Raw genomic sequence first — 18,606 nt, 5'->3', positions numbered from 1 at the left:
AATATAAAAAATCTCATTAGGAACTTATAAGTTTCTTGTACAGATTCCTGCTGTTTTTGGCCCTCTAAGGTAGAATGTCTTAATCGTATAATTAAGTGATTGTGAAGTATTAAGTACTTATATTTGATTTTTGTTCGATTTATATTATTTTCTTTATTTATGTAATTAATACCAGTCATTAAATACGTAACACTGCTGGGCACAGGTCTCTTCTTGGGAAGGTTTGAGCATTGATCACCACGCTAGCCCACTGCGGATTGGCGATTTCATAATCCAATAATAGAATCCAGGTTTCCTTACGTTGTTTTCCTTCACCGTTACTCAAATAGTTGAAATCCTTCTACTGATTATCAGAAAGATCAAATAATCTTACTTTTTTAAGAAGTGCCTCGCCTGTTGATCCTCCAAAACTTTTTCAGGTTATATGGAAAAAGATATAAAACTATAAATTTAAGTTATGTAAACTGAATAATGTAAAATAAAGGCGACAAATAAGTTACAGAGATTAGTCATGACCATGTGGAATTGTGAATATTTTTCATATCGAAATTTTGCGTAAAATTTTATGAAGGTTTTCAAAAATAGATTCATTTGATTGATTTATAATCACACGTGATAATGTTCTTAGACAAAAAGTTAAGAAGGGAAACACCTGAAAGAGGAGAGCAACGAAAACCATTTTGAGGGTTAGACGATACCTGATATATGTACGTATCTAAAATATCTATTTATTATTATTTGTTTAAGTAGCTATATATTTTCTCAGAATCTAGATCAAAATTAATTAGTTTGATAAGCGATGTTCTAGTTTTGTACACTACAAGTCACCTGCAAGAATGTTCATAGCCGAGATCTAATAGTTTCAAAAGCTAGTTGATATAACTGGCGTTTTCAGAAGGCTGCCAATGTAACCTTCAAAAACAATTATAATAACGAGACCTAAATGTTTGTGGTTTTCATACAAAAAAAAAATCAATAGCAGTGAGGTCTCATCGCCGCAGTCGTGAACGGATGCGATAATGCCCACGCATCGCATCCGCTACGTATGTTGCGCAAACCGATGTGGAATACTTCCGCGGTAATACTATCCTAGATAATAGGAGCATTGCGAAATTTTGCCAAAATTTTTGCCCATGTCCCGGAGGGCAGATACGTGTCACGGTCGCTGCCTTAAACCTTTATCTAGTAGCTAGCATCCGCCGGCTTACGAATTTTGAAATGATTGAAGTTCAAGCACGTGCTATAATTAGTTTGATGAGGACTACGACTTTTTGATAGTATAATTTTAATAGATCGAATGTTTCTAGGCTCAAGAAGGTAAAATCGTAGTCAGGAGTTACCTTTTCTTGAGACGGGACGGAGGAGGGAAGCAGGAGGTTTTATTGTGCAGCAACTGGCAAAAATCAAGATACTTACGTAATATAAAATGTGACAAAAATCTCATTCGATGGATTGATAATTTAGTTTAAGGTTAATTTTCCGACACTGGCAAGATATCGGCTTAAAATGATCTTACTACAATTATACCAGGATATGAGTATTTAGAGCCTAAATATTTGACATATTTTGATACGGGTTAGCACAATTCCTGTAGAATTATCATAATCAAAAAACAGCTCGTATCTTTTTTTGGAACTATCCATAGTTTCTGCTCACGTCAAGATGATAAATTCAGTAACCTAACTTTGTAATAAAAAATGGTATTTTACATGAGATATAAATTCATTCTGTACCTATTATGACTGCGGCAGGATATTATCTGCAGATAATGAATGTACATGACATACAGTGTATTAATACTCTGATAACCGTTTCATTGCAACTGGGTCTCCTCTTAGAAATTAATATACTCGTTAACCGTAATTCTTGATTCTGCCAGTGAATGGGCAGTCTGGATTCTCTTGCCTGAAGGCCTGATACTAATTCTTAAAGGCACTCTATAGCAATTTTTGAAGACAGATGAAAAGCTGCGTTTCACTTTCAAAATGGCGAGAGAGTAAATGTAGGAAGAGCTAGTAGGCCTTCTAGGTATGTGCAGATTCATATTCAACATAAAACAGATAATTACAATGTCGTTATTATATAACCATGTTTGAAAGGAAACTCAAAACACACAACAAAACCAAGCACGAAAAACGTTATTAACGACTAACGAAATTTCATAATCATTGTGCAATCACTTCAAGGAACAAATTTCATAAAACAATGCTTAAAACCCCCTTTCCCCATAAATAAAACAAGCAACCAACAAACAAACGAAACGACATGCCCATATAGTTAGTTCGCAAAACGGCCATTGTTTTTACATGAAAGGGCTGTGCGGGGCTGTGCGAAATGCAGGGACTTTAAAGCACTAAGTTTGAAGTTTAAAAGCTCCATTGAACGTTTTCATGAATGGCGGGCGTGGTGGGGGCAGCGTGGATGCGCGCGCGCCGACAGTGCGCCTGAGGCTGCGAGGCTCACTCTACTGTCGGCGCGCCTGCGCAATAGCGCGCAGTTACGCGGGACATTCAAAATATATTATTTTCCGAACTTATATATTTCTTGTGACTGACTGTGTGTTGTTTTGTGTTGTTCAACTTACGTGATTGTTGGGCATGCTGCTATAACGATGACAGCTTTTAACTTCAGGTAGGATTACATTTTAAGGGAATTGTTAAAATTCGTTTTTATAACAATTTAACCGGGAATAAGTGAAAATAACTTAATCCTAGCCTTTTATGTGATTTTATAGGTGAGAGATTAGTGTCAAAAATAAATTCTCTTTTTCAACAGACTATTTAAAACCATGCTAAGTTAAGTATAAAATAATAAATTAAAATTTTGGAAGCAGTTTTTTTTTGAAAAATGTTTTGGTCACAATTTTCAATTGAACCTTTTATTAGTGTCTAAATATGAATTCTGTCAAAATCCCTATTCTGCACTTAAATTTAAGGCAACTGTTAATTTTTTAAAATAAGAGTTACCTGTTACGATTTTTAAATATGTTTTAATTATTCTTATTTTCCAATATACTTTTTATAACTCTTGGTCTCGTATTGTCATCTCATCAATATTATTGGTTTTTATAATAACCGGCTTTCAAGCCGGTCTCAACAGTAACTTATCAATGATTGCTTGCTGTTATTTTAACGCCAGGCGCTGAGTAATAAATAGGTAATAATCTTTTCTATTTTGTAAGACATAAAATAACCATTTAACGAAAATAATATGTAGCTACGATTTTAAAAAAATTATTGGGTTAGGTTTATTAGAAATTATAACTACGTTTGTGTAAGATTTAATTAAAAAAAGTTTTACTTTTATATCGTTTACCGCTAAATATCCATATAATACTGCCCTATGAATAACAGTCAACAGAAATGTTTTTACCCTACATATATCCATATACATTATTTAAAATTGGCTATAAATTGAACATAGGTATTTAGTACTGTACTGTACAACACTTTATAAAAGTAATTAAAAGCACAGCTTTTCAATAATTCAAGTTGGTTTAAAAACCAAATGATCACGAACACAAAACGATGTATTCTCACGAAACAGACATTTCGACTTCTGTTATCTAGAAATGTTATTTATAAACAAAATACGGAACACGCGACAATTCGAAAGTATAAATCCACATTCCAAATACTTATACCAAGATTTATTCTTTTAATTAGATAACAAGACAATTACTGTCCAACAACGAGTGGTCGTTATGCAGAAATAACTGAAAAAGAAGTATAAATATACTATATGCACTGTAGTGTGTGCTGTAATTTCGCCAAATTACAAAGTGTGCGCGTACGCACCGATCAGAATCACACGCAAATTGTGCGCATGTCTTGTGCGCTGGGGGGCGAGTTTAAGGGCCAGTGGGGAGGGCTGTAGGGCTACCACGTGTTACAAAGAACATGTTAATACAGTGAAGTATTATCAGCTATTTTTTTACATTTCTAACTTTGGTGAAATAGCTTTAATTTTTGCCGACTGTTAAACGGCAGATGAGTTTTTTGGATGGTACTTCATAACACTGAAATCTTTAAGTGTTATATACCGTATTCATATATTATGGTCGAGGTTTTAGCTGTTATTTTCGAAAGATATTGAAACAAATGGTTTTTAAATATCTTTATTTAATCTCAGCAATACGTTTTTAAGATAAAATAGTTTAATTTCCTAAAATACAATCGCTATTGCACGCTAAAGTCTGGCTCACCACAGTATAATCCATATCTAAGACAGTGATCTCCTAATGCATAATCAAGATGTTATCAAACAAATCCAACCTTTTCAAACCGGTCCATGTCATAGTCACTAATTTCTTTAATAAAGTTGTTTCGAGTTCGCACCTGATATCATCTGCTTATCTCCTGGCAGCCCTAACCCTTTCCTCGTAAGTCGTAAATTCAGTCGCACACGAACCCGATCTTCGTCCAAAAAATATATTTAAAAAACGAAGCGGGATTAAAACTAAAGACTATTGTTCCTTTTTATTCGAGATACCGCGCAGGGCCCGAGTGGAGAAATTCTCTGTCCCTTCATGCATAAATTCATTGTCGGTTTTGTGGCAAACAGGGCCGTATAATTAAACGCTTAGAAGATTTAGATAACGGCAGAAAAGGCTTTCTTTTGCACACAATCTAATATGATATCTATTGCGTTATGAGAGGGCTTTGTTTCGTTCGCTTGCTTGTTAGATTTTAAAGTTTTTGCAAACAGTAGCGTTAGGATTGTGCGCACGCGATTTCTTTGAAACTTCGCTTTCAATTTCGGCTTGTTTGTTTTTGTAGTTATGTCCCGTTCGGTAATTTTGTTCAAAGCGCTTTGTGTCGGGATGAAGACAATGTTTAGCTTTTAACTCTGTGAGCAAACTGAGACTACTAATGCAAGTGTGTAAGTTTAGTGAAGCAACCATTTGTTACTGAGATATCATTGATATCCGCCGCTTGGGTACTGCGCTAAGTACGAGTACTTCTCCGTGTTCACCGATAGTATGCTTTTGTTGTTAGTTTTACTGCCTCTAAATTTTTCTCTACCTTCGAGTTCTATCAACAAAATTCTTTCATCACTATCTTTGATTTCGTAAAGATTTACTTGTAATCTAAAAAATCATCTAAAATATTAAGATAAATATAAATGTTAGACGTTTCCCATCGTAACCCATGTCCTACCTGCTTGTATATCTTTACATACAATTTTGTGTTGGAACCAGTTCGCTACCGTGCAACAAATTGAGTGGCACTTTAATACGGAGCTCATTTTGCAAATTCGCTGCTCGAAACATCATTTTTTTTATTATCCTGCCTTGTTTTATTAATAACCTGTCCTGTATAGATAAGCACTTATTATACTATAGCTAATGTTCAACTAGTAAAGGGTATTAGGCTTAGGTTATTTTAATAGAGAATATAATATCTATAGATTTCCTACTATACCTCCGTTTGCTATCTTGAGACTCGAATATTTTGTACTGGTAACCTCTCTATGACGTTAAAATCTGTTGACACGGTATCTATAGCAACAGGCCGCAATTATCATAAATTCTCATTCGATCTTTCATCTCCAGCGAAGGTACAGCTCATGTACATCGCGTACGGAGCATACGTGAGTTATTTAAAACCAAGTACACGTCGTAAGTTTAATGTTTATAACGCGAAATAAAATCGAGAATGACCATTGACGTCACAGGTCTATGATGTGTTTAATATCTTACTTTTATGCTGGTGTTTTATATTAGTTCCATGAAGCAAGTAAAAAAATATACAATCTTATACTACTGGATACCTTTAAACCTAGGCATTTTGTAATACAACTGAATTTTAAAAATAAAACGGTTTTTAAATATTAACCATATTATTGGCTATTTCACATTGCTCATTAAAAGTACGATAAGAATTACTGCATTGTATAAAAATATGTCAATCCTAACATTTTTATGGCAGCCAAAGATGTTTCCAAACCTTAAAGGACCTTAATCGTCTCTCTCTTTCTTATATCATTAGTAAGAAGATACAAGCAACAAATTGGTTTGTAAACACTATAATCAGAGTCAATATTAATTTTATATTGCTTGTTGTATATAAAATATGCATTTATTTTACTTGTCTCCGGTCTACAGTGAATGTATCATGTGAAAGGGCTATCGAGTAAGGTTCAGCATATCAATAACGCATTTAATAATGTACACACGTTGAAAATGCATTGGCAATGGTAACAGTTGTTTAACAAGCAATAAATTGAAATATTTTTCATTCTATTTCCCGCGGGGAATATTAAATTGATTAAATCATTCCTTCTAAACTCCCTCAGAAAATTACCGGAGAAAAGTACGATCTACCAGGGTCACAGAAGCAAACGAAACATAATTTCATCTCTAAGAACATTTTAACATCTTTCTTGGACTATAAAATTTTCTGATGAATTATGAAAGCTAGCTTCTTCTCAAACACAAATTCAGCAGTCTTACTTACAAAACTTATTTGTCAAAACCGTTACCAACATATTCAGTAAGACGTCATAAAGATCGGTGAGAAGTACATTAAACGCCATCCTCTATTTGGTAACAAGACATCAACAATTTGTCTCCCAAGCCTCATGTTTATGGCAATAGCTGAATAGGCCTTTGTAACTTTATGCTCGGTGAAGAGAATAATATTTTAAAAGATATTAAGGACCGACAAGAGAATGGAGTATTTAGAGGCTTAAGGTAATACTTAGATGCTATTATACTATAATATAGAAGTTAGTCGTCAATACTGTAATTCTATAGTGTTTGGTGGCTTAATTTTTTTTATTATGGAAAATTATTTAAGTATCATGTATCATGTAAAAAATGTGTTTAATCCATGAAGGTTAACAGTTTCTTCCGCAAATAAAAACAATGAACGGAAAGAAAAGAAATAAAAAGCGACCTTGACCCTGAATACCAGAGGTCGAAGTTAAACGACTCTACAAAAAGCGTTTTATTATTTTACATAATATTTTATACTTAAACAGCTTTTCCTCGGTGTTTCCTTAAAACAATGTGTCTTTACTCTACGGTTAAAATAATAATGTAAAGATCTTGTTAAAATAAATGACTATCAGTTTCTGTTGCTAAGCGCACAAGTGGAGCTTTTCTCAACCCATAGCCATTCCATTATATAATATAGCCCTCCATATTAAACGAAATTATAAAAATAAATCGGCTTTTATAATAGTGAAATAAAAGACTAAAGTATTTTTTTAATGGTAGCTATTTAATGAAATGACATTATATAATTTTCAGACGTTTACAGATGTGTTGAAAATCCAGTCAACACGTATTTATTATATCGTATGTGTGAGTTAGCACCGAGAGTAAACCTAGTGCTTACAAGGCTCCTTGTCCGTTATGTACTCCTGGTAATTCTAGGTACAAACGAGAGACGGCTAGACCGAGACATCTTGTAAGTCTAGACCGAATCTAGGCGAACACGTTGTCGATATAAAACGGACGCGCTAAGCGCTAACTTTTCTTAAAAAAAAAAACGTTATTTTTTTAATATGCATTTTTTTATGCTAAATTTTTTTTTAAAAGATTCACGTGCTTTTTGAACAGTTTTTTTATTAATAATTCGATAAATGAATTAAAATAAAATTTATTTATAAGTTTTTTTTACCCTTTAAAGTTTGATTTTCTATTCTATTCCCTGAAGACAGTATTTAGTTTTTAACGCATATTTTTTCTTAAAATTACACCAATTGTACATTACTTGAACCAGAAACATGTAAATAAACCGAGTTTATTCATGAATAGCTGAATTTTCAGTGAATTCCCTTATAAATCCCTGTCCAACATTCTTAGTAAACGTGATCAAAAGATCTCGGATTCTGTGAAACACTAAACATAACTTGTATTGGTACTAAATCTGTTACACGATCGGACTGTTATGACACTACGTATTAAAATCATTTCGAGCGTAGTTATGTGACAGATGAGATTAGTATTTATAATGATTCTACTTTAGATAAAAGCCTTTTTACACCGAAAAGATGTTACTGAAAGATATTATTTGGTTATATTTTAGATAGGAGTCGGCATTTGCTTTTTTTACATGGTATAGGCTGAAATCTACCAGATCCACTTATTAAGAAGATATCATTTAAGTAGATACTTTTTTTGCAAAAACCAAGACGAGAATTGTCAGCAACATTGTGCAATTGATTGATTACCTATAAGAATCACTTTATATTTTATTTATAACAGTTTTTTTTTAAATAACGATGATTATTTTATGCTATAAATATAAACGATGATGATGTCATTATGTGGTAATGTACCTAACAATTCAACAAAATTATTTTGAATGCCGTAAAGCAAAATGTATCGGGACTCTCCATAAATTAACACCATATCTATTACCTACATTAATTTATTTTTCACAATTTACATTTATAACGTTTTTTAAGCTCCATACCTCTTTTAATTTTATTGTATGTAGGATCATAGAATAAGGTACGTTTATTGATAGAAATCTTTTCTAAAGTTAATGAGCACAGTGCGGTTTATTTTTGCCTGTAGCGTTATTTATAGGTTCGCAATAAAAGCTTGCTTACTCTATGTTCACACGACGGGAAGTGATTGCTCAATTGTAAACCAAACTAACCTACAATTCTGACACAGCGCAGACAATGTCTCAGAAGACGGATTCATTTTATTTTGCGGTTCGTATGAAGTCATTTCATTTTATTCTCGAAAATGCTTGTAAAATACTTTTTTATATATTTCTATAGATTGGGAAATGAAGCTAAACTCTAGATTCTTAATTAAGAAAGCAAAGCTTCTGTTGGTCATGATGATAATTTTTACGTTACGTTTAGGTCTTTGCCTATCTGTGGCAAAACTCTTTATTTATACCTAGCGATCTCACCCCATTCTATCGTAATGTGAAGTACTTAATTCATCAAGTATTAACTAATTTCTAATCTAGACATACCTAGATTAGAAATGAGTTCGTACGGCAACCTGTCGGCTGGTACAAATCGGTCAAGGCCGAACCGGCTATCGTCGCCTCTGGCTAGGGAAACATTTTGATTGAGTGACTGGGCACGCAGGGCTGTCGAAGGTATAAGATTAATAATGTACTCTTGTGTAAGAAAAATTTAAATGATCATTTAATTTATCACATAATTCATTATGTGTATTAGTGCTTGCATAGACTGAATAAGAAACTTTTTTTTAATACAAGACTCTACTTTTAGGTAACTGGTCTGCCAACGCACCAGTTAAAGTAGGCTCGGGACGTATTTGAGGTAAAATGAATCTGATCTCCAAGTATTGACTACAGTAAATACACTTTTCAGTATTTGAAAATTTAGAGATAATTTAAAAAAACAACGCTATTGAAAGAATTACGAAAGCGATAAGAAAAATGTTTACTTAAATTAATTCAAATAGCACATAATACGCCTGGGAAAGTTTTGGATATCAAGTTAATGTTTTTAACTGTAAATGATAATTCGATTGAATATCTTACGCAAGTGCATACGAAAACATTGACCGAAAATGTATTTTATACAAGTTCAATTGGGATGTATTGATTTGAGTTTCATTGATAGCGCTCTTCTTGTTTTCTTTGAGGTTAAGTTATTTTTAAACCCGGCTAAGCTCCGGTGAATTGAAAAATCCTAGCTTGTCTTTTTCTACTGATAAAATAATACCTCCTAAAATAACTAGATTTTTTTAATAAATAATAATGGTTTTATATTAGAAGAATAGATTAGATTATAAGCATAAAAATGTTATAGTTAAAAAGGTAATGGACCGCTAAAATGCACAAAAATGAAGAGTTGAATAGTTTGAAAAAAAACTTGTTAACCCTGCTAGATACGTCACATGTCTTGTTAGGGTTGACTCGATATTAATGAGGATACCTAAATTAGAAAGTATCAAATAAAACTAAAAAAAAAGAGATTCTTGTCAAGTCAACCATATCTCAGAAAGGGTGAACCAACGCGTGGGTGTTGATGTTTCGTTTATAGCCCATTCGTTAATCTGTTCGTTTGTATGTTTACTTTAAAATACAATTATCTGCCGAAGAATGTTTATTTGAGAATGTCGGTCAGGCGTTTGATGCTCAAGGACGGGTAGGGCCTATTAGAGTACATCTAAAGAGTTGGGTACAGAGGAATGGATATAAAATTTTTATTTGAATAAATATTTCCTTAATCAAGTATATCTTCTAGTCAGAATTCAAACATCAGTGCTCTTTACTGCAAACAATTTTATATTTTGATAGAATACATAATGTGAAAGAAAGAATTGAATGCTGAGTTAAGGACTAGTGGAGGTAAACTGAGGCAGAAATTGTGCTGAATTGCAGACGATAAATGAAGGATATATTTTCCCTAAAAGCTTTATTTCTTAACTGGTTTGCTAGAAAAGACTTTTTACCGCCTGATAGTGAACTTATCAATCTGCACGATACCAAATCTGTTTATTATGTTTATCTTCATACATGTTCAAGGCACATACAAAGACACCCAGACTCAGAACAAGCATTCGTGGATTACACAAATGTTTGTTCTACGCAGGGATCGCACCCGTGACACGTCGCACACAGTGGGTTTGGCGTGGTGACTTACCACTATATACCACTTACCTATCCGTACTTACACTTAATTAAGTGCTGAACTCCTAAACACCATTCCCGTAAAACTGTTCTTCAAGTAAAACGACAAAAACGTTAGTTACAGAATTAGCTAGCTTTGTGTTCTGTCTGCTTAACTGGCATGGCGGCGTAAACTTATATGCGAGCTGGAAACAGCGTTAACGACGCGGAGACGTTCGTACGTTATATGTTTAGAAGTAACTTCCGCGTGCAATGTCTGCTTGCCTAGTATTGTTAATAACTGTTACTCTATTAAATGTGGAACTTTTAATTTGTCATGTTGTGTAAGGTCAGCTGAAAGGATTATTTTTTAATTTTACAGGCAAGTTTAGTGTTATTACTTTTTAAAACCCTTTAACTCTGATATTGCCGATTTTGTTGACAGCTTTTAACAAAAAGGTTAATTAATACCCGATGTTTTTCATGCTGTATTGAAATTATTTCGTCTTTTTTCTGGGAAATAATGTCAATGACCAACAGATGTGTAAACGCATCGTTTATTGTAATATTAATAATTATATTAAATTAAATAACAAAATGTCCCCAGCACACATTGATGAACACTTGTCACATGCACTAATTGTTTTCTTAATGGTGTCAGAAAGCTCTCAAACGATCATAGACGTCGTGACTCCTATCTATGCGTAGGCGCAGCCGGGGCGCACATGTTGTCACGTTAGGGGGTGGACATATGCACTTACTATATGGTTGTCAATCAATGACAAAAAGTCTCTTTTTGTCGTTTTTTTTTAGTGTAGAAAAGGGCAATTAATCATAATTATCCGAATGCTAATGAGTGCTTAATTAAGTGGGTCATGCAATTGAAAACCAAATGCAAAAAAAGAATACTCAAAAAATTGTAGTAATTCAATTACATATTAAATATCAAGCAAGAAATATCAAGCAAGAATACGTAAACTTATGTAAAGTATAATCTTTTCATTCGCAAAATGAAGACATTATCAGGCCAATTAGAGTCAACAGGCATGAGTGTTAATCAGCTTGATGTGACAACCCTATCGTGGTTTACCAACAATGCGCGCTAAATCACCCGCAGAGCGCGGCGCGGGTGTATGCGTTTGACATGCCGCGTTACGTTTACGACAACATTCACATCTAGACTGTACCGTTCGATTTGCCCTCATAGACGCGATAGCCAAACGTTCGGCGATCGACTACTGTGCGTGTCTGATTGCCTGGTACTTTCGTAGACGTTTCGGTGATTTTGGCGACTTGGAAGCTTCCTTTCTTTTTTTTCTTTTTATAATGGTTCTTTGGTGCCTAAGGATCGATGAAGTAGTGGGTTTGTTTGATCTTGAAATAATTATAATGAAGAGTCATTTCATTGCACCACTTAACGTCGCCACTCACGTTTTTTTCAAGTGCATTAGAGTTTTAAGGGAGGGGTTGCCAGTACTTTTTTTAGTTTCATGAAGAGGACGTATTTATTTTGAGGTTTTTGTGTAATATTACTATGCCAGGAGCGGATTTGTCTCTATAATATTGGTATGTGAAAACACTGCATCGTAGCGGTTATAAGTTGGAACTGCGGAGAGTAAAATCGAAAAAATATTTCAATTTTAAGTTTTGAAAAAAATATATAAAGTTATTTTGCGGCCGTTGGCATGAATATGTACTTACATTAAGAACAATCTTCAAAAGCTAGCTATCAGAATAGACGGCGAGCAAATAAAATTGTACCTCACCACCTATTTAACTTTCGATTTTGCGTTGTGAAAATAATGACAAATTACCTTTTCACCAACGATGTAACTCACTGAAATTATTAGTTTAGTACTCGGCGTGCAGAATTTCCACTCTATACTTTCGCTATCGCTTCGCTACTAGCTGGTTAGATCGTAAATTTTCCCGCCAAGACAATATTTCACGCGCGCCTCGCGCCGGCCGCTACAAACTCCCGCCGCCGCCATTACTGCGCGCGCATGTCTTTACCGACCTAAACTAATGATACACGCTCTAGGAAGTTCGACAGGTTAAAGTTGTGTTATTTTTTGTAATGCAAGGCTATAATTTACCATTGAATTGACCACATAAAATTACGGTTGAAAATGTAGTAGAATTTAAGGAGAGTCTTTTTACTTCGTCGGTAATTTTTTGCAAAAAAAGATCGTTCACTTTTATCCAGTCACTAAGGAATTTAAGAAAAAAAAAACAGCATTTTAATTTTAATGTCCAAAAATTACACCTACCTTAATAAACATTTATCTTTATAGGCAGTTATTTTAAAATTGCATTAACATACAACCAAAGGCGTGTAAAATCTATAAAGTATATCTGACAGATAACGAAAAAGTCACGCAATTAACTAAAGTATACACTTATACGATCAGAGGCTGTCCCTTTATCTTACCATTACATTAAAAGGGCTTAAACATAGCGTAGTTAATCTCACCGTATGTGGTTTATAAATAAAAAGAAATAGTTTACCTGCAAAGGGCACAGTTAAACCTGGCCAATTTATATTTAAGGCAGGATTCGAGTTGCGATCCCGACTGTCTTTAGTATCCTTGTAAGTCATGCGAGCCTGGTACTCGTTACACGGTATTTACAAGGTCCTTGCCGAGTGGTGTCGCTACGGTAACGTCCATGTTACAACGGTGAACAGAGGAAACCGGTCCGTTATTATTGTAACATGCCTTAATACCAAAAAGTTCTTTTTCTTAATTTAAAGCCGTCTCAGGTAATAAAAAGGCAAACATATCGAAGTACAACTTTAATTGAATTAGTTTTTATTGATTTCACGCCTTTCAATTAAAACAAAAATATTAATAAGGTAAGCTCCGACTGAGAGCCACGTAGCCGTAGGTGTTTCAATTACAATTCTTTTAAATGTAACTATTTGTAATTTAAACGATTACAGCGTAGGATGCGTTTATTGGTAATAAATAGTCGACTAGTTCAAGTAAAACTTTCTCTTTTAATTTAAATCTCGTAAAGTGTTTGTTTACACTCCATTATTGATTTAACTACACTAAGAACTTCCTGGCCATTTCAAAAAGGTTTGTAAGATACAAAACTCCTTAATACATTATTTCATACAGCTGTGTCGCATGCAGTAAAGGGTGACAGCTAAACAGTTACAAGAATAAGATGTTATTTCTCCGACTTTAATACAAATAATCGCATTGGAATAGCGGTTTGTAGCTACCATCAAGCCTAATCTTTTACTACTGGACACCGTAGTATTTAACTTGTACTATTTAAAGCTTAAAGACAGAATTTTTGATATTGTAAGAGCGAGATAGCATACGTCACTGCGAATAGATTCATCTCGCTTCCACAACTGAAAACTGCGTTATATTTGCTTTGTAGTACGAGGGTAATCGTATTAAACTTACTGTATAAGTTCTGCAATCAGTTTATTATTTCATTTATTACTTAATGCCGCGACTGTACGACCTAATGGAGGAAATTGTTTATGTTACTGTACAGTGCACCGTAAAGTTGTGATTGCTTGAGTACTGTGTGACATTTATGTGTTCATTAGTACTATGGTCATTTGTGTCGTATAGAGAAATTAAATGATTAATGTTGTTAATGTCTGAGTTTGTCGTGTTTGTGAGAAACTTAGTTACTTTTGATAGCATTTAAGGTTAGTCACTTAATGTCTTATGTTGGAATACAAGATTTTCTTTTATGAAGTATTCGATTATATTGAAGGCAGGTATTAAAGAGGTTCAAACAGCACCCTCGTGACAAAAGCATTAAACTCAAACTCCTTAGAGCAGCCTCCGAATAAAAAATAATAATTTCAACAAACATTTCAAATGTCACGAGTAATGAAAAAAAAAGGCACGAGTTTTTGAATTTAGAACACCGTTCTCCATACAAACTACGAACCTTATTTACGCTTTTTTGTTCCATAGCTTTTGTGAAGCCTGTTTACACAACCTATGAAATATAATCTAAGTAGAGTGAGCTATGTTTAGTATTAAAAAATACTATGGATCTTCTATCTAGAATCTAAACCCATTTTTATTCCAATTGAGTAATTTATATTCCGGTATACGTAAATTAGTATATGCCGTACAACTGTCTTATGGCTTATTGTTCTTTTTCTGTGTTAGGCACATACAAATGTTAGTAAATTTGTATCATCTTGGATGTGCCTAGACTATAGCATCCCATAAAAAAAACATGCGATTATAGTAGTAGGTATATTAATTTTGCTACTAAAGTCGTATCATTATAAATATTTTTTACCGAGATATGACTTGATGTAAAAGTATGACCATCTTTTAAGTTGTAACTTACGACTGAAATCTACATTTAAAATAAATAATTTCACTCTGCGTAGAAATTATAGCCTTTTTTATTTCAACGGCTCTGAAATAAATAATAATCTGTAAGCTATAACGTCATACTGAGTTTTCTTTTCGCGCGCTACTGACTTTGTGTTGTACTCATTACACATGTGTGAGTGCACGTCGACAGGCAGTGTTCTAATAAGTTTTCCCCATTCCACCCCAACTTTCCGTACTCACCACCTATACATGTCTCTCTCTCACCTCGTAGTATAACTTAGTTTCTGATCTCCTATAGAGCTCTGATCGCCTGGTAGTTGCCGGGCGTTAGAGCACCGCACGCCCGCACCGCGCACACATGCGCAAACCATACACTGTCCATACACCAATCCCATGGCTTATTCACATACCTGTCACATGCACACCTTGATGTTCACACATCGAGGGTTAGACGTTACATTGTAATACATTCATGAATCTCGATAACCGACTAACTCATTCTAAACAGGTGAATGAAATCGCGATGGCTCTTAGGACAGATTGCTGACTTTTGTTAATCCGTTTATAAAAGGCTACAAAAAGAATTCGATCATAATTGAAGTTTATAAAGACTTGCAATCTTATTCATAACCTAGAAAAGTTAATTCAACTAAATGATACGATATTGTCCCAAACACCGATTTCTTAAAATAGATAGAAAAAATACTGAAAGTAAATGTTTATTTTTACAATCATCATTATACTTTATATAATTAAAAGGGTTAATTGAAAATTAATGTTTCAGTTATGTACATCAATCATTTCCACGTTCATAGAAGAGATGGCATTGTGTTTACCGCCATCAGAACCCCAACATTGTGTGATCTATTGCGTCACTGTTCGACTTGCTACCCTTTATGCACTCCTAGTACCTTCGGTGACATTTTTCGTACGAACGGTGACGCAATTTGACGGGGTTAATTTTATCGATTGCTGACGAGTGAGGGAGCAGAATAGGGGTAGTTTACGTAGTTAGTGCTCGCTCTCGTTCTAGCATTTGCTAAGGTTGTGAACTTGACCCTTAGTATGTCACAAGTTCAAGTTAGTGTTGAACCCTGATCCTAGATCCAATGTATGGATTTCTATATGTAACGTTTAAAAATAATTATATAAATTCTCTTCTTTTATGATTTGTTGCAATCATGAGAAATCACCAGTAGACAACAAGTTGCAAATAACATGTAAATATGAACAACATTTACTGTTACTTGGTCACGTTCTTTGTTTGACTCACATCCTGACACAGACGGACGGAGCGATACACAACGACGGGCTATTATGAACTTTGTGACGAATATTCAACCAAAACAAGTGAAGCCATTGTTCTAACCGTGTTTGTATTTCCGCCGATGGACAAAAAATGAAACAGTTTCGCTCCATCGGTCGTCCATGTGTGTTTGTGAATCCAAATATTTTTTATAGTATCCATGTCGAAACATCTTCAACTGTTGCATCGGCAAATCCAGCAAAGATCGTTTCTTAAGAAATATCCGACCCTTTTATGATGTCATAACTCAACTTCCATGTTTTATAGTGCATCTGTCAAAACAAACTCTTGACTGACGTGTTACGAAAACTGATATAAAATGGCTCGGAAAAGTTCACCTAAATTCTTTCCCGGTCTTGTTCGTTTTACGGTACTGGCTCTAAATGGCGTAATTGATTTTGGAAACACGGAAACAGGCCGATGCAGGGCACTACGGTACATATTGAATTAGAGATGTTAGCAGAACAAACTTGCTGATTAATACGAAGTACGGGCCGTGTATTGTCAAGTTTGATTGTACCAACGCTATGTGAAGTAGTTCGGTGCAATCTTTGGAATGAAACCGCTAACTGCAAATTGCAGTGGGAATTGGGTACATTACTGTGACCAATCTTGTCAGGTACAATGCTTGATGCTTTTGAAAACTGTAAAATGTTGTTTTACGCAATCGTGCATTTATATTTGTGCATTTAAAAATAAGACTACAAGTTAAAAATAAATGGTTTTTCAAAGTTCTTCATCATTAACTAATTTACAAGCGGAACTCACGAAACTCCATCTAGATGCAAATAGCACATCTATTGTGTAGTTTCGTTAACTTTATCATTCCGGTCTTCTTTCTCGCCAAACCGAAAATGTGTAATATTGATGATTTCCTGCTACGTAAATATTCACTATTCAACAAACGTTCAATACACTGTGAAGTACACCATGCATTCAAGTTTTTCAAATTGTAAGAATTAAGATGGCGATTCTATAACGGATAATATTGTTTTACTTCTGTTTTGAAATATTCGTATATCGCTTTTCTTGCCTTATTCCTTTATATTTGTATCACACGTAAATCTGTAACAGGGGATAATTTATTGTCGGATAAATTATTAATATTAGCCATTAAACACGACTCGTGGCTAGGTTTATCTAGTTATTTAGGTTTTTGAACTTGAGCCCCGAGCCCTAATGACTTTCTCTATACATCCGTGTGCTATAAATAAGTCTACATTCGGGTAGCGAGATACTGTGTGCCGTACATTAGTGAAAGTACGACCTATGACTTTACTAGCTGCACCATTAATTGTGAAGCGCGCCTTAATAAATATACTTCGAATGCAACTATCTTGTAGGAAAATATAGATTTAATAATTTGTTTGTAGCTGTTTTTCATTTAATATTGCAATGTTGTTTATCTTGTTAAGAAAATTGTAGAGTTTATGACACTACCGTCAAAAATACTTAAAATAACTCTATATAAATAATAAACATACAAAGATTTCTGTTAAATGATTTATTAATATCGCCTTTACTTTTTAATCGAGTTCAACGTCAAACGAGCATTTGATTTAATTGAAACCGAGGTACCAGGAGAGCATAAACTCACGTAATTGAAAACTAATATCAAGCGGACATAAATGAAAAGAGTTAAATCAATGCATACAACGTAATGCAATTAAATTAATCTAAGCTACGTTATATTAATCTGAGTATAGTTTAGTGTTATTACTTATTGCCTAACTTTGTAACTTATCAGGTTATTAAAATATTTTATATGGGAAAAATCATAATATAAGTATACGTAATATATGTTAAATACTTCCCTGATTTTGTATACTTTTTTCTGAATTATCTGTTGTTTAAAAAACCCACAAATTAAATCATCTTCAAAAAGGTTGAATACCTAACTGTATAATCACTGTAATTATCCATCCTTTAAAAGCTTAACAAGCGAAGGGCAAGTTACTCATAAATTTTATTTATCATGCAACACAGGTCCGGACTCATTTGGGAACGTTGTGTAAACAAAGGTACCAGGAAAACATTGATCAGAGGATGTGGAAAATATCGAAATTTAAGTCAGTTTGTGTTTGTTGCTATCGTTGTGACACGCCGACCTTACACAACGATACGTCCTGTAATAAGTTAGATAGCTAGCTGAAATATGTCCAGGATATTGATATAAGACTAATACCAGGATTGAATGTTCAAGAAAACAAAACATAAATCAATTAAAGTCACGTTAGATTTTTTGCGAACATCGAACACATACATATTTTTAATACTCTGTCCATTTATTTATCCTTTAAAAAAAAAATGGCTCGTATAAATAAATATTACATGGTAAATTCATGCGGCGGCGTCAAAAATTATAATATTATAAACACCGGTACTAGGTAAACACGAACAGCGGAATATTGAAACC

The sequence above is a fragment of the Trichoplusia ni genome, chromosome 11, assembly GCF_003590095.1.
Source record: "Trichoplusia ni isolate ovarian cell line Hi5 chromosome 11, tn1, whole genome shotgun sequence".
Classification (NCBI taxonomy): Eukaryota; Metazoa; Arthropoda; class Insecta; order Lepidoptera; family Noctuidae; genus Trichoplusia; species Trichoplusia ni.
Note: the sequence above shows the minus strand (reverse complement) of the source record.